The sequence below is a fragment of the Felis catus genome, chromosome B3 (assembly GCF_018350175.1).
Source record: "Felis catus isolate Fca126 chromosome B3, F.catus_Fca126_mat1.0, whole genome shotgun sequence".
Classification (NCBI taxonomy): domain Eukaryota; kingdom Metazoa; phylum Chordata; class Mammalia; order Carnivora; family Felidae; genus Felis; species Felis catus.
The window spans coordinates 137818589-137839675 of NC_058373.1; the positions used below are offsets into that span (position 1 = coordinate 137818589).

The 21087-nt window shown below is 55.0% G+C and overlaps 1 protein-coding gene and 1 long non-coding RNA gene across 2 annotated transcripts in view; one reads left to right on the forward strand and one right to left on the reverse strand.

Moving 5' to 3' along the window:
* Window positions 1-21087, reverse strand: part of CLMN (calmin) — a 113230-nt gene that overhangs the window by 82626 nt on the left and 9517 nt on the right.
* On the forward strand, window positions 892-8470 carry LOC123386195. The gene is made up of 3 exons (XR_006599960.1): window positions 892-1589; window positions 3738-3849; window positions 7984-8470. It is a non-coding gene; the product is annotated as an uncharacterized LOC123386195 (long non-coding RNA).

Genomic DNA, 21087 nt, shown 5'->3' on the forward strand with positions numbered 1-21087 from the left:
ATGAGTACGAGTAGGGCCCCAAACTGTATAATCTGATGGACCGAAATCACTAATGGTGACTACGAGAGTTTATCAGGAGCTCACTGGGTGCCTGGGCTGGGCTGGACGTGTATTCACATGACCTCATTCAGCCTTGCAGCGAGCCTGTGAGGAAGGCCCGACTTCAGGCCCATTTCACAGATGAAGGGGTCGAGGCACAGAGAGACTAAGTCATTAGCTCCACATGGCTAGGCGCCAAGATCACTAAGCCGTGACATTGGGACCGGAATGCAGGTCCAAAATACAGCGTGTGAAGCCATTTAGGTTAAAACCATCAGCACCTTTCAGGAAACAAAAGCCGAAAGAGCAAATGTATCAAAACGTTAATAGGAGTCATTTCCCGGCGGTGCCGTGGGGGGGGGGGGGGGGGATGATTTTTATTTTCTTCTTTATATTTTGGGTATTTTCCATATTTTATCCAGTGGACATGGGCTATTTTAAAGCCAGAAACCAGGCTATTTTTAAAAGGCTCCAGAGATTTCATAACCTTCCCTAGATGGTTTAAATAACAACACCACAAACAAAGACCAGTAATGCGAGGAGATCTGCCCTCCCAGGACTCCCCCGACCCCATAGCCCTGGGTGGTGTGAGCAAAAGCTGTACTGTCTTACACATTGATTTTCCTTCCTGGGAGGCTGTGCCCTTGACTTTAAATAGCTTCAGGTCAAGAAGCCTGAGAACAGCTCTCCCCTTCCGCGCTCTCAGGGGGCAGGCGGCACCCTCTGCACCTGCTCCCTGGATTCCCAGGCTGGTGGCAGGGCAGCGGCGGGAGGGGGGGGGCAGGGGGCGGTCACTGAGCTTGGCCCCCTACTAAAAACACCAGCTCTCCCGGGAGCCAGGATTTGCTGGGAGCTAGAGACACAGCATCAAGGATTAACCCAAACAAGGAGGACACACGGGATGCTGGTGGGGGCGTGGGGACAGGAGGCCCCGAGTCTGTGCACCTCCAAGGACACGGCTAATTCAACCCAGCGCCCCCAACCAGCCATCGAACGTGATCAGAGGCAAGCAGGCAGCAGGAAAAAGAGGGAGGCAGGTGACACAGAGGAGAAGGCAGTTTTGCACGTAGCCATTCGTGGCTGTGAGAACAAACATAAATGTATCTGAGAGATCATTAAAATGCATAAGACAGCAATGATTATGTCAGAAGGAATGGGCTTGAAGACACCTTTCTTTCTCTACTCCCAAGTTTGCTCTCAATTGTTTTGAAGTCAAATCAGACAAACATACATGTTTTCATGGGAAGTCTGCCAGGCTCCAGTCTCTTCTCTGTCCTTTCCGGACCCAAGGCCAGGAGCGGTTTCCAGCCGACTCGGAGTGCCTGACCTCGCAGGCAGGAGTAAGCCAGCGCCGAAGGGGCAGAGCCAAGCAGGTGCACGGCCCTCGACGTGGCCCCGTCTGGTTCGTGAAATGAAAAACTGAATCCGTGGCAGCAACAAATCCCGTGGCTGAGCTTCTCCGGTGAGGCTGAGCGTAGGCTCCCTCCCTCCTTGGGGCCATCAGACCAACGTACCGTTCTCTCCTGAAACCGGGCCTGGTGTTCGAAACGGTAAGAAAGGAGGCAGCGCAAAGAAAGGAAGGAAGAAGCCCACTCCTTCCTCGGTCTCTCGTCTGACGCTGCAGCTAAAGGCTTGCAGAATGCCAGCAGGGAGGGAGCCCGACCCAGCCTGGCTGGAGGGTGGGCATGGGCCGCACACAGAGGGAGCAGGTGCTGTCCACAGCCTCCTTGGGAATAGATCCATGAGATGCTGGGGGGGTGGGTAACTCCCCAGGCAACCCCCTCCCCAAACCTCCAGGAGAGTAGCAGCCTGCCTGCTGAGGAATCTAAAATGAACAGGTAGGAGTCCATAAACACCTCCCTATTTCTAGAGGTATTTGCCAAGCACTTGCTATGTTCCAGGCACTGGAGGAGGCTACAATGACAGGCCAGATGCATGGCCCCTGCTTGCCATGGGGAAGCAGGTGTTAATCAAGAAACACAACCGTAGGGGCGCCTGGGTGGCTCGGTCGGTTAAGCGTCCGACTTCGGCTCAGGTCACGATCTTGTGGTTCATGAGTTCAAGCCCTGCGTCAGGCTCTGTGCTGACAGCTCAGAGCCCGGAGCCTGCTTTGGTTTCTGTGTGTGTGTGTGTGTGTGTGTGTGTGTGTGTGTGTCTCTCTGCCCCTCCTCCACTTGTACTCTGTCTTTCTCTAAAAAACAAAAAACAAAAAAAGAAACAACCACAGAATTACCAACTGTGATGGCTGCAATAAAGGAGAAGAAAGCTTGGCTCTTGGAGATCAAACCCCAGGATACCTCTGGAAGGAGAAGGGCCGAGGTACTTGTCTGGCATGCACGGGGCAGGCCTTGCACACAGCCAGTGCTCAGGGACCTACGGGAAGTTGACCCAAGGCCACCAGCTTTTGGGTGGAAGGGTCACACAGAGCAGAAAGACCTTGGAGGCAGACCCGTGTCCACACCCCAGCTCCCTCTCCCTCTCCCTCGCCTTCTAAGCCGTGTGAGCTTGTAAGTTACTTCATGGTCTATAAAAACATGCAGAAAGAACGCTTATTTCAAAGTGCCCTGTTGAGGAGTAGAATGTAAGTCCCTGCGTGGCTCCGTCTCCACTTGTACCTCCCCTCCCACCAATTCATCCTCCGTGCAGGAGGCTGATCGCTCCACAGGCTGCATCCCTGGGCATCCTTGTCCTCTGGCCACCTGCTAGGTTCTTCCGATGGGAGATACCGGCAGGACCACTGGGGGGCGGGGTCAAATGATTGATCCCATTGGTTTTGCCCAGGGCTGCATTCATCCACCTCGGCCCACGGCTCCTGCTGGGGGGACCCCTCACCAGGCAATGGCTTTCTGGGGTTCCTCCAGCTCCCCGCCTTCTCCGTGCCCACAACAGCCCCCCCAATGATGTGAGCCCCCTGAGTGCTGCACATTCCCTGCTGGGGGGGCCTTTCTCCTGCCCCCGCCTCTGGAACAGCCCTTCTCCCACCCTGCACTCACCTCCCTGAGTCCCCTGCTGGGTTCTTGACTGATCAAGCCCCTGTGACAAGCTCAATCCTTTGGGTCATGATGGCAGGGTGGAGGACATCCATCCCGCCCCCCCCCCCCCATCCAGGGAAAACGTGTTCGGGCTGCAACGCTTCCAAGCTGGATAGTTCAGTCTAATCTAAGGAGTTGCTAGCTAGAAAGGGTAAGCAGGAGGCCACAATCGGTCCTGGGGTCAGAGCGATCTCCGCAAACCCTGTACACCCTGCAGGCCAGGCACTGCACCGGGTGGGTGGCTAAGAGCCTCTACTCCTGAGAAACAGCTCTGCAGAGGCGACACAAGCCTGTAAACCAGTAACTGTTGCACGATGGGTTCAGTGTGATAAGAGCCCGGAACTGCAAGGGGGGCGGAAGCTGTTAGTCCGCATAGGGGTGGGGGTCAGGGGAGGCTTCTCCGAAGAAGAGCCTCTCCGAACGCGTAGGAGAGTTTGCTGGGCTAAAGAGCGCTCAGGGCAGAGGGACAAACATGAGCACAGACAAGGAGGGGAGAGGCCTGGTGGGGCAAAAGTCAGCCTTCTCATGCCGTCCAAAAGACGTCGTCATTTAAAGCGACGGCTGGCCACAACCGAAGAGCGACCCACGAACATACCCTTGCCTCAGGACCTTTGCACTTGCCGCTTCCTCTTTCCAAAGCACTTTTCTCTGACAATCTTTGTACAGTGGCTCCTGCTCGTTGTCCACCTCAGAGGCTTCCCCTGATGGTGAATAGCTCCCTGGATGAGTTTCCTGTTGCTGCTGGAACGAAGCGCCAAGCGTCGTGGCTGACGGCAACGTAAGTTCTCCCAGTTCCAGAGGTCACAAGTCTGAAACCAGTCCTACTGGGCCAAAACCAAGGGCTCTATTCTTTTTTGGATGTTCTGGGAAAAATGCATTTCCCTTTTCCGGCTCATAGGGGCCACCCACATCCTTCGGCTCACGGACTCCTTCCAGCTGTAAAGCCGGCAACAGTTGGTCAAGGCTTTCTCAGACTATGTCCCCGGCTCTGGCCTCCTTCACTTGGAAGCACCCTCGGGGCCTCATCGGATGATACAGGCTAATCTCCCCATTTAAGGTTCTTAACTTAATCGCATCTGCGGAGGCCTCTGTGCCCAGGATAAGCCACGCTTGAAGCTTCTGGGCCTGAGAATGTGGACGTGTTTGGAGGGCCACTCCACCGACTACCACACTCCCCTTACCCTTCACCCACCACTTTCTCTTCCCTTCCCCCCGCCCCTGATTTTCCTCCAAGCACTTCAAACACCCAGGTTCGGATTACTCATGCACTTGTTGATGGCTTATCTCGCCCACGAGGATACAAAGCTCCAGACGGGTGGGGTCTTATCGGTCTTGCCCACCTTGTGTTCCCAGCACCTAGAACGACATCTGGTACGTAGTATATGCTCAATAAAGGGGTGCTGGAAGCGATGGAAGGCAGGCAAAGGAGAGCCGCCAGTCAAGCCTTGGCAAGTTCCCCCCCCCCACGCCTCCCCCCCCACACACACACACACCCTCCTTTCTGTCCTGGGAAGTAGCAGTTCTGAAAAGCCTGAACGTCACCTGGGTCTTGCCTCAGGTGGGCCATTGTCACTGAATCCAACCTCCTCCTAAAGTTACCAAAGTTGGCGTCCTAGAACAGTCAGGCTCTGGGCCGAGGGAGGAGGGTTCACAGTCAGGGATCATTAGACAGAGGGAGGAGCCAGCCCAGCGGAGAGCCAGCAGACAAGGAGCCAGCTGGGTGAAAAACAGCTCGACCCAGACACCATGGACGGGCACCAAGGGCAAGATGGCAGAAGGAGAGTGGGGGGAGAGGGCATTATAAGGCTGGGGCCCAGGCATCTGTAGGCACCCAAGGGATGACCCTAAGCAAGCAGGAAGCAGGGCCCAGGGCCAGTTCTCTCCTGGGCTTCAGGGAGCTCCTGTCTGAGGGCTTGGGGCAGGGAGCTCCCAGGAAGGAGAGACTCACTTCCGACTCTCAGCCAGGACACAATTATCATTCTGCACCGGACTTTACCAGTTAGGTGGCCAGCCCCGGGTACGGGTCATAGATAGACTGTCACAGAGATGACTGAGACGATCTAGCCCTGGGACAGTAACTCCTCCACTCTGTGTGAAATACTCCCCATCCAGCACCATGGCAGACATTGCTAATCAAACCCCGCACACCATCCCACTGAGCCCAGAGGGCCCCGCCCCTTACCTAGGCAGTCACAACCCATAGATGGGAGTCAGCAGCAAAATCCAACCCTCCACTTCTCCAGGGAAGGTCTCCAGGGAGACCTGCTGAAGACCCACAGAGCGGGAGGGGGCTCCACCCTCTGGCTGGCTAACTTTTTAGGTTTCTCAGGCAGCCTCTGTCAAACAAGGACCTCGAACTCCAAAAGCAGATCGCCAACAAGCCAACACTCTTTTTGTAATGTGAATTATTCATGAGTTTTAAGAAGCTGCATTTGCATCTAGTAGGTTGAAACGGAGACAAAGACAACTCTAGTTGGGTGGATGTGTCTGCGGGGAAGGCAGGGCTGGGGCAGGGCTGGAAAGAACGTCTGAGAGCCGCCCCTGCACCGGCAGAATGCTGGAAGCTCATTCTTGGAAAACCATTTTTTCTTATTAGTAAAACTCAACATACTGTTTATAGAAAAATTAGGCAACACACGAAACGGAAAGAGGAAAACAGCAGGCGCCCACTTGTGTCTCTACCACCGGGAGAGAGCCACTGCCAGCGGCCTGGGGTCCATCCAGGGGGCTTTTAAATGCAGGGACCTCCTGAGGGCAGGAATCACCGACAAAAGGTGCCTGTGGCAATCAGATGTGACCGTGAGGGGCTCAGCCCCTCCTCCCACCCTGAGCACCTGGGCGCTGACCACCCACCTGGGTGCTGACCACTCAAACATGGCAGCCTGGTTCAGAGGCAGGACAGAGGTCTTGCTCTACTCCCAAAGCAAAGAACACAGGGGGTACCGACATTGAAGGAGGCCGGTCTGCGGAGCAGACCCTCAGCCTGGGTGCGCGGAGGCCACAGAGCCTGTGAGGGCCACGGTCACGTCGGGTCCGGCCACTAATAGGTGCCAGGCGCTTTCTGGAGTGGGTATGTCCAGTCTTGTCAACCAGGCCTGGCATCAGGCCCACGATGGGAGGAAAAACAAAGCAGAAGCTCAGAGAGGTCTCACGGCTGGCGAGTGGCAGGGCTGGGGTTTGCATCACCCTGCAAAGTCAGTGTCAGCGACCGCCCGGCGCCCTCCCCGCAGCTGTGCTACTTATTCAGAAAACCAACAGTTCAACGGCAAACGGAATAAACTGCCATGACCTCATCTAGGTCATTCCCGGGGGGCACAGCCCGCTCTCCACCTTCGTCATCATCTCCCTCCGCCTGGCACGGGCCCCGGCCTCCACCTGTGTCCCCTTGCCCTGCTTTGCCGTGCACACTGTCTGTCCCTGCACCAAGCCGTGGGCACCTGCGGTACACCGAGGGAGCCCGCACCCTGCCCCACGCTCCCTGGGCTCAAATCCCAGCCCGCCTCTCGCTGATCGTGCCAACCTCGGGCAAGTCTCTGATCCCCTCGGTGCCTCAGGCCAAACGGGGATGACAACAGCATCACTTCAGGGCACAGGGAGGCACCGAGCTCCGTGCCTGCCGTAGAGCAAGCTCGGGGCGATACCAGGAAGCTAGCGGCTTGATCCTGTGGGTCTATCAGAGTTAACTGCTGCGTAAACACGGCTGGAGGGCTGGATCCTGGGTATCTTCAAAGTGAGGGTTCTTTTTATGGCATTCCCTGAAGTGCCCCCTTAAGGACCAGAGGCCACTTCGAGAAAACGCAGGAGTAGTAATGGTTACCATGGGGAAACTGAGTGCCCCAGGGATGATATACACATCATCTTATTTAATTCCCGTAACAAGCAAGAACAGAAGGAGTTACTGTGCGCACTTTACAGACAGAAAAACTAAGACCTAAAGAGGTCAGACGCTGGTCCCGGGCCCCACAGCAAAACCGTGGCAGAGCTCAGAGGGGTCACCCCAAACAGCATTCATCCCTTGCTTGACCCTGATTTATTGTCCCTTCTTCCATCCCGCTGCCTGAGACACTAATGGTAATGGCTGGAGCTCTAGCAGCCATATCGGATCATGAGGTCAAGAGCCATACCAGGAGAAGGCAGTGCGATGAGCTAGAGGAAGCCCGGGTCCCTCAGATTTTGTGGCGCACAGCTGCCATACCAGCTTTGGACCGTCCCTGCAGACATGCGCACCTGTTTGCGACACCGTTACTTGGGGCTTTCTGTAACCCACGGCCAAACCTAATCACGACTGTTCCAGAATCACCCCTAAGTCCATCTCTCTTGGGGGTGGAGAAGACAAAAGCAGGCCAGCCAGTGTGCTTCCAGGGAGGGCTCTGGGCTTGGTGCCCGCTGGGGGCCAGAGTGAAAGGGAGGCTGCCAGATTCCTACCTGTGCCTCTCTCTGCAGGTCTCACTTTCCTAGGCTTGAAAGAACTCTGTAAAGTCTCATTTACAAGGTAAATCTATGCCTGGGGCTCCACGGGGTTCCTGTGGCTTTTATGAGGAAGAGATTTCAAAGATCAGTTTAGAAAGCGCTTACCTACATCAATGGTCACAGCACCAAGAAAGGCCACTTTTGTGCAGCGTCCCGTTTAAACGGACACGCCAGCATCATGGAAACACCTACGATAAGGAGACTCTCAGCTTGTTAATGGTCTCTCTCTCTCTCCCTCCCCCCCCCCCCATTTCAAGTCAGGTTTATTGAGGCATAGCTTACATATAGCAAAATGCACCCTTTCGTGCATACAGTTCCACGAGCCCTGATGAGTCAAGTTGTGTAACCGCCGTACAGAATATTCTATCACCCCCAACAAGTTCCTTTGGGCCTCACTGAATCCTTGGCCCCTGACAACCACGGACCCGTTTTCCTGTTCTAGGATTCCGGCTTTTCCAGAACGTCATATAAAGGAACCACGCGGGGAGCCTACAGCATCTGGTTTCCCTCGCTTTGCGTGCGTGGGCAATCCACCTGGGTCACGTGCAAGGTCTGTCTTCCCTTCTCACCACTGAGCAAGGCAGCTCTGTAAGAGGCACTATGCTCCGGGTATCCATTCACCAGCTCAGGGACATTTGGATTGTTCCCACTTTTTGGCTTCTGTGAAGACAGGACACACAATGACGTGGGACTACATCGAGAGAGAGGTAGAGAGAGAGAGAGAGTTGTGGGCATGGACATGTTTCCATTTCTCTTGGGAAATATCCGGGGGGGGGGGGAATTACTGAGGCAAATGGTAGTGTAGGCGTCATTTTATAAGAAACTACCAGGGCGCTTGGGTGGCTCAGTCGGTGAAGCGTCTGACTTCGGCTCAGGATATGATCTCACGGTTCGTGGATTCGAGCCCCGCGTCGGGCTCTGGGTTCGTGGGTTCGAGCCCCACGTCAGGCTCTGGGCTGACGGCTCGGAGCCTGGAGCCTGCTTCCGATTCTGTGTCTCCCTCTGTCTCTGCCCCGCCCCCACTCATTCTCTGTTTCTCTCTCCTTCAAAAATAAATAAACATAAAAAAAATCTTTTTAAAACTCCTTTTTAAAGCACGGGTTCCAGCTATCTTAACGCCTCACAGAAAGCCTTCCAGAAACTTTTAGAATTCATTCGTTCGTTCATGCAAATGCTTACTGAGTGCCCTCTATGTGTCAGACACCATTCCAGACCTTTGGGACACATCCATGAACGGACCAGGCTTGGGCTGCCCGGGGTCCTCCCCGTGGTTCCCCCAGGCCCTCCCCCAGCCCAAAGAGGCTTGCCCAAGTCAGGAGTGAGCAGCCAGGGAAAGCCAGAGCCCACAGAGAATATTCTGGGTTCCTTGCTGCCCAGCCCCCACTGAGAGCCACATCACAAGAGGAGGTGCTCTGCAAGCAGGCACGAGAGTGCTCCCCGAGCACACAGCCATCCCATGCGTTAGTTCCGGTGTTTGCTGACCACCCACTCTGCACCAGGCGCTGGGGAGGACCCAAGGGACCACAGCAGAGCCCGTGCCCAGGAGGACTCACAACTCACAGAGGACAGCTGTCAACGCTCCCTGGGGGGGGAAGTGCGTTGAGTGCCGGGGTACTGGAAATAGGGGTTGGGGAATCAAGGAGGGCTGCCTGGAGGTGGTGAACGGCAAGATCAACAGATGGGGAATGGAGGGAGGGGCATGCCTCACCCGGGCTTCGTCGGACCCCTCTGGGCCACTCTGTGAGGAAGACAGGCCGGCCATTTCAAACCACCTTCTTGGGTGAGGAGATTGGGACCACGCGGCCAGGTAGGGTCCCGTGGCTCTAGCCAAGAATCAGTGGCTGCTGGTTCTGGAGGGGCTGCTGTATTACACACGTGGGGAGCATCAGCTAATCCGCACCACCGTTCTGGGGGGCTATGAGAATTTCCCCCCTTTGTCGCGAAAAAGTGCCTTGTGCAAAGTCAGAGGAGGAACCAAGGTGTTAAGTCCCAGCTGCATGAGTGTTGCGGCCCAGTGCCCAGCACGGCCACCCCCTATACCTGTCCCCCTGCCCTCTTTGGGACGGCCCGTCAGGCTGCAGCTCCCAACACCGAATCCCACAGGCACAAGGGGGCTGGAAGGGGCTGAACGCCCCCACCTGAGTCCCAGGGTCTTGCCTGGCCACTTCTGGACGGAAGACAGGTCGCCAGAGCTGGCGGTCGCGGGCGGCTTCCCCTTGCCCACTCTTCTCCAGGACACAGGACCAACGTGCAGGGACCCTTCCCTCCCACCCCGTGAAGCTGATGAGCAGAACTTGAACTTGGAAGGGAAGAAGGAGGAGAAGCGGGCAGACCCCGCCTCCTGGCAGCTGCTGGACCACCCACTCTGGGCGGGTCCTTCCAGAGCGAGAGCTCACCCCTCTGCCGGGGGTTGGGGCGTGCAGGTACTCGGTGTGGATCGCATTTTGTGAGCCTCGGTTTCCTCCTCTGGAAAATGGGGGAGTTGACAGAAGTTGCTGTCTCAGAGGACGGCTGTGAAACACAGGTAATCCGTTCACAAAGCGCCTGGCAAGCTCTCATAAGAGCTCACGAGAGCCTTAGTTAGCCAGGAGCACGGTGGTGAATGTGTGCCAGGGTCAGGGGTCAATCTCAAGGGACCTGGGGCACCCGGGACCGGCTAGACATGCGAAATCTCGGCCCCAACCGGACCTACTGGGGTGGGGTCTGCCGGTCGGGGTCCAGCAAGCCCCGCAGGTGATTCCGACCCTTCCACGGCAAGGGTCCCACAGCCTCAGCAGGGCGGACACTCGGGGCTGGACCATTCCCTGGGGTGGGGGCCGACCTGTGCATTGTAGGAGGTGGACAGCATCCTTGGGCTCCGCCCACCAGAAGCCAGGAGCATCGACACAGCTGTGACCACCAGAAATGGCTCCACACCTTGTCAGATGTCCCCGGCGGGCGGGGGGGGGGGGGAGCAAAATCACCCTGCGTTGAGGACAACTGACCCAAACTTTGAGAACCGCCGCTCTACGGGGCACGAAGCCGACTCCCTCCCTCGAGGATCTTACAGGGGAACTGTGTTTAATGACAGTAACCTGCAGGGCTGGAGTTACCAGCTAGATGCTCCTTAGGGAGCAAGGCACTGTTTTAGTGACAAGGAAACAGGGGCTTCAAGGTTCAAAGACATCTGGCTCCTAAGAGGCAGAGCCGGGGTTCAGCCCAGGCCCTCGGGCTCTGTGACCCTCATCCCACAGCCCTGCCTGCCCCTCCGGGCTGTCTCCCTTCCTTCCTGCCCAGCTACACCCCTCGGTACAGTCCCCTTCCTTGGAAAGCTGACCCATGAGGCTCTGTCCACTTGGACCACCCTGGGGGACTTGCTTTCATGCCTGGCTCTCCCGGGGCCGCCATAAATGGTCTCCCCTTGACCTGTGCCAGCTGGGGAGGGCCCGAGGGGAGAGCCCAAGTTAGACTGCTCCGTTTCCCCTTGGTTCTTGGCTCCCACCTGCTCCCATTAGAATCGGCTTAACAATTCATTTTTTCCGCGTGAGTGTCCGGCGAAGGGAGTGTGAGGGGACCCGGAACCCCATTCCCAAAAAGAAGGGCGGGGGGCAGCCCCAGGTTTAAAAATCTCACCACAAATGGCGATCGAGAGTCCTAGAAGGTTTGACCTGGTCACCATCTTTCAGGGACTCGGGAAACATCACCCCAAAGTCAAGATGGTTATGCAGAGTGAGATGCTCCAGGAGGCGTGTTTTGTGGAAAGCTCTCCCGGGGGTGGGTCGGGGGGGAGGGGAGCTGGTTTAGAAAAGTCCAGCCAGGGCGCTGAGTGGGTCGTGGCGTGTCCATTCTATGGGCACCTCTGGGCCATCTCTAGGCCAGGCCCACCGAGGGGGCCCAGACCAGACCCTCCTGCAAAGGGCTCACGTCACAAATCCCAGCAGTGTGACAATGAAGTGACAAGAGCTGAGACACGACAACAAGGACAGAGAGGGGCTTCACGCAGCGCGGGGCGCCAGGACGGCCGCCCAACAGCGTGGAAGAAGGCGCTGGATGAGACAGGACGTGAGAAAGTGGACAGCAGGGCTCAAACGGGTAGTGAGCACAAGTGTGGAAAATACGAATTCGTGGAAAAGACCACAGGCATGACACGGTAGTCACAGTGGCAGAAGAAGAGGGTGGGGGCCCCAAAAAGTGGTTCTGTAACTTCCATAACCACGTGGACACAAAAAGGCAGTTGCCACAGATGATCGATTACCCCAGGGGTGCCCGCTGCGGACCACACCGCCGTGTTGTGTCAAGGCCTTCACAAACCTTGTCTACAGGCCAGGAACGGATTTCTTCCGAGTACAGATGAGGACACGGGATGGCGGGGTGGGGTGGGGGGTGGGGGGTCAGTGGGCTCGCCCTGGAATCCACAGATTTCATGGCCTAGGAAGGCTCTGTTTTCAGACAGAATACTCTCAGGACAGCACCGACAACTTCCCTCTCTCCTGCCCTGCCTTCTGCTCTACACCTGTCCCCTCACCACCATCACCAGCCACAACGGCCCCACCAGTACCTTCAACCGCCATTTTCACGCTTCGACCCCAGGGTCTCTAGATCCGAGCCCGCTTGAGGAAACAGATCCCCAGTGAGCCATCTGGGGCCACTGGAGACAGGGTTGCGGCTGCGGACTTGACCCATTTGCTCAGAGGGCTCTGATTTCCCTGAGCCAGGTGTACAAAGTCAAATCTAGCCCCCCCTTCCCCCCCCCCGCCACGTCCTGGGACAGCTCCACCCCAGCGGACTCGGGTGGCTCATTTGACTTGCAGCATTCCATCACCGACAAACTTTGCTAAGGAAATGACCACCGCCAACAGCAGGGACAACGCCAATAACAACTGCCGTCCGTCACCAGGGTGACAAACGTCAGCTACCGAAAGCCCCTGCCAGGTGTGGAGGCTTTACGGATAGATATCCTCTTACCTGAACAACCCCACGAGGTGGGGGGGGGAGGGGGGCAAGATTCCCTTCCCTTCTATAGATGAGGCATTTGAGACTCAGAACAGTGGAAGAACTTGTCCGGGTGGCAGGCGATGCTGGGACGGCACTTCCTGTGATGGGGTCAGAGGTCAGGCAGGGTAGGAGTTCCATCCGAGGGTCTCAGGGACAAACGTGGGGCAGGTGATTCAGAAGGGGGCCTGGGGCTCCGCGACATGGCGCAGGGAGGGAAAAACGGAGGCACCAAGACTGCAAAGTGAAGCATTAAAAGGTCCTTAGAAATCACAGTCTGCCTTCGTCCTGCTGAGTCAGAATAGAATGCAGGCCACACAAATTACGTGGTCACCTCGAGCAGCCGTGTTACAGAAAGTCAGACAACGCAGCTAAAATTCATTTTAACGGTGTGCTTCGTTTCACCTACTGTAGCCAAAGTACTTCCGACGTGTGACGTATGTTTGAAAACCGTTAACGAGACGTTTTACATCCCTTTTCTCATAGTGGGCCTTCGCACTTTGTGCATGTGACACACGTCCATCTGGACCAGACACAAGTCCCCGGTAGTCACAGGACTGGTGGCTACCACGGGGGACGGCACATATCCAGGCCCTCGGGGGACACTGCGCGGATACTGAGGTCAAAAGAAGAGACCGAAGGGGGCCGGCGCCGCCCATGCTTGTGAACCGCATCGCCGAACCCAACTTTGGCAGGCGACTGGAGTGGCTTAGTGGGAGGGGCACAGGTTTGGGAGCAAGAAATATCCTGCTACCATAACGAGCTGTGTGACCACGAGCCTGGTACTCGACCTCTCCGAGCCTCGACGCCCTATACGGAAAATGAGTGGTCCTCCTCCTCGTCCGGCTTACGTGTGAATGAAATATAAAATACCCATCGGAGTTCTTGGCACGTGTTAGGTAATTAATCCGGGGACACGACGGGGATGCAGGTGGTGAATATATCACCACCACCCTCGGCCTCGTCACCTATGCCGTAATCCCTCCCGGCGCAGAAAAACGGCGCTTGAACGGAGCAGCCCCTCCCGGTGGCTCTGCCTGGCCTGGGACAGGGGCAGGAGAAGGAAACGAGATGGACAAGGGGAGAGGAGAGAACACACCCCACAAGGCACCAGAGTCTCAGTGCTTGCTGCGCCCCAAAGCACACAGAAGAGTAAGACAAAGGCCACCCCAGCTCCACGGCCCGGCCCCAGGACCGATCTGTGTCCCATCAGTAGTGGGGAGCTGGTCTTTGGAGCTGAGCCTGCTTGAAAGGCAGTGAATCGCAGCCCTTTTGATCCCTCAGATGACGGCCCAAAGCCCCATCAGCTGTGCCGAATGGAAAAGACCCAGAAGCCCCAGGGCCAACACAGCACCTAAGGCCATCTCTGTCTCATCGGCAGAGCTGTGTCTGTGAGCCATGCTCCCGCCACCCCAGCCTCTGGATTACTTGTCCCCTCCGCACAGAATGTTCCTCTCCCCACTTCCATCTGGCTAATAATTCCCATTTCAACTTAAAATGTCGCTTCGTCTGAAAGTCCCTCGTGGCATCTCTACGGGGTTCCCTTGTTGACGCTTAGAATAATCTCCCGTCATTATACCCCAATGGGACCACGGGAATCGACTCCGTGCCACGGGACAGGGGTAAGTCCGTACCTCCCTGGTGCCCGGGAGAGTTCCTGACATCGAGCAGACACTCAATGAATATCTTCTGGCATGAAGTTAACTCAGGAACCAGTAGAGCGCCGGTTGGCTTGACGCAGAGAGAAGATGGGCAGTATTTTAGAAAACAGAAATACAAGTCGCAGCACCGGTGCCCGATGCCATACGTAATTTTCCACGCGATTATCCAAGAGGGTCACGGGGTATTGGATCACTTTGCCGGATTCTTCCAACAGCTGGAGAGAGCTCGAGTCAGAATGGACACGATTCACGGAATGACTGTTACGTCAACTATTGATTTTCCGAGAGCCTCAAAGCTGGAGCCTCACATCAAAGAGTCTTTTGAGTGAGGGGCACGGGTCGTCACCGCGACTCTTCTGTGTCCACAAGTGGGGACAGCTCGGGGGAAGCACGGCTTCCCCCTCTCATTTGCAGACACGTCACCCTGTTAGTCTCAGATGGGTGGCTACCACTCCCGGGGTAGAAGCGTGGAGGAAGATTTTGCCGGTCCCATGAGCAGCGTTTCGTGGGCTCCGTCAAGGGCGTGAAACCACCTGCAACATATAGAGCATCCCAGCCAAAAGCCAATAGTGTCCCCCCCGGTACTCACTCACTGAGGAATGCTGGTCCCAGGCCAGCCTAGGAGGCCATGTCCCCCGAGAGAAACAGTAAGCGAGGGAAATGAGTCAGAAAGGTCGCTTGATTACTAATGAGCACCCACGAGCACTGCCCCACTCGGCCCTTTTCTCACCCAGGCCGGACCAGTCACCTTCTGAACGTTCCGGCACGTTCCTGCCTCTGCACCTCGGCTCATACCAACTTCCTCACCCCCCCCCCCAGAGGTCATCTCTGCTCATCTCCACTGACCTCTAAATCCCTTCCCAACACAAGAGGCTGCCCTAGGCACCTTGCTGAATGGCTCAGCCCCGATCACGTCTCCCTTCTCCAAGAGATCCCAGGCCTCCAACTAGAAAACTCACTGAGTGCCTGTCAACCACTGCCCTGTGGCTCTTCACCGATCCCAAGTATAGACACCAAATCCGAGCTTGAAATGTGGACTAAGTGATCAATCCATTCCCATCATTCAGTGGAATCCCGTAGCAAAATATCCACCAGCATACCCCCCCCCCCAAATTGCTCTGTAAAAGAAAGAACACATTTCTTTAAAAAGTCCTGATGAGGGGCACCTGGGTGGCTCAGTCGGTTAAGCATCCGACTTCAGCTCAGGTCACGATCTCACGGTCCGTGGGTTCGAGCCCCGCGTCGGGCTCTGTGCTGACAGCTCAGAGCCCGGAGCCTGCTTCCGATTCTGTGTCTCCCTCTCTCTCTGCCCCTCCCCTGTTCATGCTCTGTCTCTCTCTGTCTCAAAAATAAATAAACGTTAAAAAATTTTTTTTAAAATAAAAATAAAAATAAAAAGTCCTGATGAGGGTTGGGCACTCAGCATTCATGACTTCACTGAATCCTCCAAAAAAAAAAAAAACCCTGGGAGGGCATTACTATCCTTAAAGTCACAGCACAGGTAGAAAAGGTCGAAACTCCACAGGGACACACGATGTGGCTAAAGTTTCGCAGCCACAAAGCGAAGGAGCTAAAATTCAAGTTCACACCTGGCTTCAAACATTCCTCTTTCCACTGGAGACCAGGCAGGCTCTCCTTTCTCTGGTTTCGTTCTTATTCAACAACTATGTTTACTCGATAAGAGCTGCAGGATTAAAACAAAACAAAAAAAAAAAGGCATCATTTCACGGGGCCTGGAGGGTCATGTATTGACTCCGTCTTTCCCGGTATCTCCAAGGTGCTTCCACAGTGCCCCTCCTCCTGGGTAATCCAACCCACCCCGAACTCTACAAGGTCAAGGGTAGTCGGTCTAGCAGTGTCTGACGGAGGCTCAGGCAGGATAATCTTTAATCTCGCCACGAAGAATGGCTTAACTTTCAAAGCTTGCCACCCGCCAGTTCTCTCTCCCCCAGGCAGCCTGTGGCCATGGGCTCGGGATGTTTTGTAAAAGCAGGCAGGGCTCCAACATCGAACGATGTAGAGACCAAACAACCCGTTGCTGGTTTCTCTCTCCCGAGGAGCCAGTACACCCCGTGGGCAAGCACAGGCTCCGGTTCTGAAATCTGCACAACTGCACCCCACCTGGACCCCAGAACCCCCCAGGCCTCGAAACTCTAGGTAACCAGAGCGTGCGGCTGGGAAAACAGCCACCAGGTATGACCAGACCCCTCTGGAATTTCCCTGATCTCTCCCGGGAAACAGGGCTCAGCAGCAGTCTCTGGGGAACAGTCAAAATGGAAGGGAACGGAGCCAAGCAAGTATCCTCACCCTTCAAGCCTTCAAGGCTGGGGTGAATGCCGCACCTGCCACCTTCCTCCCCGGCCGTTCTGAGATGCTTGGAGAGGCGAGGGGGCGCCTTCCTGCAGAGGACTCGGGCCTCCACTCCACACGGAGGAGGAGTCTGTTACATGCACTATGTATTTAGAGTGTAAACCCGCAAGGACGGGGAGAAGGGAAGGAGGGACAACAACAAAATCCCAAAGGGTGGAGAGAAGGGAGACCCGTGGTGACCGATTAGCATCTCAAGACGTCCACACTTTAATGTGGCACCCAGAAAGGACAAAAACAGCCCAGTTTACAACCCAGAGGTCTCGAAGGTTCGGGAATTAGTGGTGACAGGTACCTTTGGAAATGGGGTTGGGGTGGGGGGGGATGCAATAAGAAGACGGGTCCCTTCATCCCCTCCCCCATGTCTCCTGGCAGGTGTCAGTCCCATCCTCCATCAGGCACAAGACTGGAAGTTTGTTCTTCAAAGAGGATAAAACAGAAATTCTGAGTATGACTTGAGCTGAGGACGGCACAGTGAGTGACTTCTGCACACTGGAAGCAGAGGAGCCCCCTGCGCCCCTCCTTCTTTCTTCTCCCAGCTCTCAGACCCCCACCCCACGCCCCAGCACCCTGGCCTGGACCCTCCGGACGGAAGACTGCAAGACTCAGTCTGACCAGCCAGGAGGGAAGATCTAAAGATACGGACATAGGGGCTCCCCATGACACAACGCAGCGGGGCACCCTTGAGAGAGGCTCTGACCAAGAAATCCCACCCCCTGAGCACTGAGCTTTCGCTTTTCAGTCCCCAGCTCTATTTCTCTTAATGTTTATTTATTTGGAGAGAGAGAAAGCGCAGTAGGGGAGGGGCAGAGAGAGAGGGCCAGAGAGAATCCCAAGGAGGCTCCACACTTAGTGTGGAGCCCCATGCGGGACTCAGTCCCACGACCGTGAGATCATAACCTGAATGGAAATCAAGAGTTGGACGCTTAACTGACTGAGCCACCCAGGTGCCCCAGTCCCCAACTCTTAAATATGAGAAAACAATCAAGGGCTGTGAGCCAGCTAAACAAAGAAGCCTTTAACATGAAAGCTCCAGACCAAACAAACCCACATAAGCAAAGAGAAGGGTAGAGGTAACATTCACACGCAGCGCATCCAAAGGGCACCAACCACTCGTGTCATCAGCACAACCTTTGAGGCAGATCTCAATATTATTACTTTCATTTCACAGATGAGGGGCTTGGAGAAGAACGAGGTTAAATAACTTGCCCCAGGTCACAAAGCAAGTGAGTGGCAGTGCTAGGATTCGAACCAGGCTATTTGGCTCCAGGCCTCGGCCATCACGGTCCATCGTGACTATTCCCAGTGTGTGAGAGCAGGTATTGCATTCCTGAAATAAGGCTTCTCTAAAGAATAAGAAAGAGCTCTTGCAAAGTAAAAACGTGGTAGGTTAAAATATGGAATATAAAAACTGATGAAATCTCCCAGAAAGTAGAGCAAAAAGCAAAGGGGATGGAAAATAGAAAAGATAAGAAAATGAGAGGATTAGTCCAAAAGGACCAATGTCCAAATAAAAGGAGTTCTAGAAGATTAGAGAAAAACAAAGAGCAGAAATCATGACCCCCCCCCCAAAAAAAAGAAAATCCAAGACAATTTCCCAGACAGAAGGACACAGTTCCAGATGGAAATGTTACACTCAGTGATCAGTACAATGCATGAAAAGAGACCACACCCAGGCAGGTCACCCTGGAGTTTCGAGGTGCTGGGGACAAAAAGAGGATCCTATAAACTTCCAGAGAGAATGAAACAGGTCACAGAAAAGATAGGGAATGGCTTCACACTTCTCAACTGCAACCCCGGAGGCTAGAAGACAGTGGAACAAGGCTTTTATGCTCCAAGGGAAAATGACTGCCAACCATGAATTTGATGCCCAGCTAAACTAGCAATCAAGAATCAGAGGAGAATAAATTCATTTTCCCATGTGCAAGTTCTCAGAAAACTGACCACTCAGGCGCCCATTCTCAGGAAGGATATGCCCCTGGATTCAACAGACTAAGCCAGAAGAGGAAGGCAGGAAATGGGAGAGCTAACCCAGGAGAGAGGTAAGGGGGCCACAGGTGACAGTGAAAGAGCACCCAGGTGACAGCCAGACTCCAGATCTACTGGAGTAGACCAAAGGACCCTGATGTGCTCAAGAAGAGGAAACCGAGAGAATTTTCCTGATGCAGCCAAACAACTTGAGGGGATATCCAGAACACCAACAGAGCTGGGGGGATGAATCAATAAGCACATATGCCAATTCTAACAGTTTTGAACTCCAAGGAAACCAAAAGTAGAACAGGAAAGGGAGAGCGAGCATAAGTTACTACGTGCCTCAGCTCCGAATAGTGCCCGCCTAGTAGTCGCACTGTAAACTCCAGTCACTAATCTTACCAAAATTACGATGAAAACATACCAGGCAGCTGGGAGGACAGGAAAGATCGGAAGTTGAAAGAGGTAAAGAGGAGATCTGTATCCTTACCCTCCACGGTCAGAAATCAGAGCCCTGAACCAAACCAAAACAAACAAACAAAAAATCAAGACAAAGGAATACAGGTATGTTATTCAGAGACCAAGAGGAAAATACCAAAATCATCAGCCAAAAAATCTGCAAGTTGATTGCCTCTGGGAAAGGGGACAACATGGGGGGAACCGCTACTTTTTATGCAAACCTTGGAAAACTAGAGTCATGTGTGATTTAGAAAAGGCAAGGTACCGGGAAACACGTTGAGGGAGGCGTGATGCCACCGAATATTCGTTGTCACCAAAAAGATGCTGTAAGCCTCTGACATCCACAGCTAGTCATTACTAGAGAGTCTGAAACTAAAAACCCTGCTCTGCCAGACCCGGGAGCCTACACTTTCCCTTTGAGTCTGCATTCACATATTCAACAAACGTAAACTGAGCTGAGAACACGCTGAGCCTGGAACAGGAAGACAGACCCTGGGACACAGTGGTGGGCAGGATGGGCCCCAGTGCCCAACCCAATGAGTTTTCTGGTCTACCAGGGCTAACCAGCAGTCAACGAGCCGTCACTAATAACAAATCCCAGTACAGCAGTGCCCACCCTGGGCAAGCAGAGTCTATCAAGGGTAACACTTGACTGATTCCCGGCCTCCCCCTCTGCTAGCCCATCATCAGTCCGAGGCATCATGGCACCTGGTCCCCATGCCCCCCCCCCAATCCCCCTACAGGTAAGCCATCACATGCCATTTCATGGCACTTGCCCACAGCAATTCTGGGAACCGGACAGGCCATCATCGGGCCTGCCAACACCTTTGCTACTGGGGCCCAAGGCTTCCAAGCTTTGATTTTCAAGGTATCACTGTTTTGTTTTGTTTTAGATCAGAGTCAAGCTCAACAGTCCCTTGTGTGCATGAAAGGGAAGTGAATACCTCGGACAGACTGGCCCCCAGCAAGTGCCGGTGGGGGTGGAGGGTGGAGGGCCACGGTCGGTCTCAGATGGCACAATGTGAAATGAAACCCCAGACATGCTGCTGTCTGGCTGCAGGACAGGGTCAAGTTTCTGACCTCCTCTGGGCCTCGGCGTCTGCCTCTGTAGAGGGGATACAACCTCAGGGGTTATGGTGGAATTAAAGGCTATGGTGTAGGTGACCTTGCTTTATAATGTGCCACTGCCCTTATCACAACCCATGACGAAGATAACAGGCTGGTTTCCCGTGGCTGCCTCCAGTCAGTCCTGCCATAATTCAAGGTTACAAGGATTTCATTCTGTCAGCCTCTCAAAAGGGGACCCCTGCACCCGCTCTTCTCAGCTCTGCTCCCGGGAATCACTAATCAGGAACCGTCAGTTAGGAATTTGGACTCGATTGTGTCACAGCGTGAAGAACCTGGTAGGTACGTGACCATAGACGGCTGAGTCGCTGAGTCCCCTCGGGGAAGAAGGCTCAATACCCAAAGCTGGCCGATTCCTGCCCAACATCCTTGAGCCTGGTCGGTCCAGCTTCCTTCCCGGGTGCCAGGTCAACGTGAGTCCAGCCTGCGGCTTTTAACCCCTGACGGAATGTTACCCAAAGTTGGGAACTGCCAATCAGCCGGTTCCCGAATGCTGTGCTCTCGGGTTCTCAGCAGGCGTCGATACGTCACGCGAAGTAGAAGACCGTTTCAAATGGCCCGGACCGCGCTCGCTCGTGTGTCTCAACCCGACCGGAACATAAAGATTAGAACGGAGACGACAGCTGCCAGAGTGTGTTGAATCCCAGGAACAGGGTTCGTGCCTAGAAGCTGCCGGGACGTCACCCTCTCACTGCCACAGCCATCCACACCGCCCGGGGCCACAGAGCAGAGGATGGGCTCCGTGACATCGTCCCCTGGTTGTGCACAGCCCTGCGTGTATCTCAGATCACGCGGAGATTGCACTGCCTGTGGACGCCTGGATAGAGTCTGCAGGCCAGCCCCCTCTCCTGTCCCCTCAAACCCTGTTCTCCTGCCCTCGGCCAGGCAGCCTCCCCAAGTCCCACAGTCAGCTGGTGGCAGCCCTGTGGCCAGAGCCCCGGTCTCTACACTCCCAGCACGGGCTCGATGCCACCGCCTGGGTGTCGGCCAGG